This window comes from Montipora capricornis, chromosome 13 (assembly GCF_036669925.1).
Source record: "Montipora capricornis isolate CH-2021 chromosome 13, ASM3666992v2, whole genome shotgun sequence".
In the NCBI taxonomy this organism is placed as follows: domain Eukaryota; kingdom Metazoa; phylum Cnidaria; class Anthozoa; order Scleractinia; family Acroporidae; genus Montipora; species Montipora capricornis.
Genome location: NC_090895.1, coordinates 6540180 through 6541197, shown reverse-complemented (window position 1 = coordinate 6541197; position 1018 = coordinate 6540180).

Here is a 1018-nt window from a genome sequence, read left to right as displayed (position 1 = left end):
TAAGCAAGATACAGATTTTGTTAGCTTGCTTTATGCAAACAATATATTGATGCAAAAGTAAATAAATATTGATACACAGTTTTTAGGAAGAGCAGAAGGAAGTTTTCAGGACGGTCGATCGAGAATAAAATATTTTACCATCAGCAACAAAATTTTACGACATGAAAACAACAACATTAATTTTGAACCCCGAATATAAAAAGTTACGATCAGCGATTTTTGCTAGGTTCAATTTTGTTATTGTACTTTTGGCTGCACAAGTAAATCGCAAAATCGAAAGTGACATCGAATTCAGCAGGCGTTGTGATCAAGTTACCGCGGCGTGTTAACACGCGAAACAGTCAAGCATCTGTGTCAAATGATGGCGAGATACAAGGTTTTTGTTTTTGTTAGTTTTCTTTTTCTTTCAAGTGTTATAAAGTTTGACAAGAAATGTGCGAATTCAACACAAAAATCACAATCGCCCAACTCTTGAGGTTGACCATTGTTTCTGCAAAGTCAAAAATTTACTCTTCAAGATGAGGTTATTTATCACCAGGTAATTCCATCGTTTTGGAAATAGAAGCTACTTTATTATTCATCAGCGTCACAATTTCTTGGTGGTTTGGGGCTCATTTTGTTGAAACTCAAGCACGCTTCCAACAGACCTGTTTATTTTCGTGAACCCTTCCTGATTACAGAGCACTCCCACAAAAATCCTCCCGTATCACATTTCAACGTATGCAAATTTGTTAGGCTCGAAAATTACACAACATGATGTTACAGTTCACAAGCCGGGCTGGAAATTTCAAATAAACCTTTTCCAGCGAAAAAATTTATAATAGAGGCAAAAAAACCTTCGTATTCCAATTGAGTGCGTGCAAACAAAACAAACAAACGGTGTCACAAAGCATATGCAATTAAATAAATTTCTGTCAGTTCACATCAAGTCCTTTTCGAAAGAACCTTGACCATAAATAATGAAGCAGAAAAGAGACAACAAGCTTCTATTCAAATAACAATTCTTCACTGTCACATT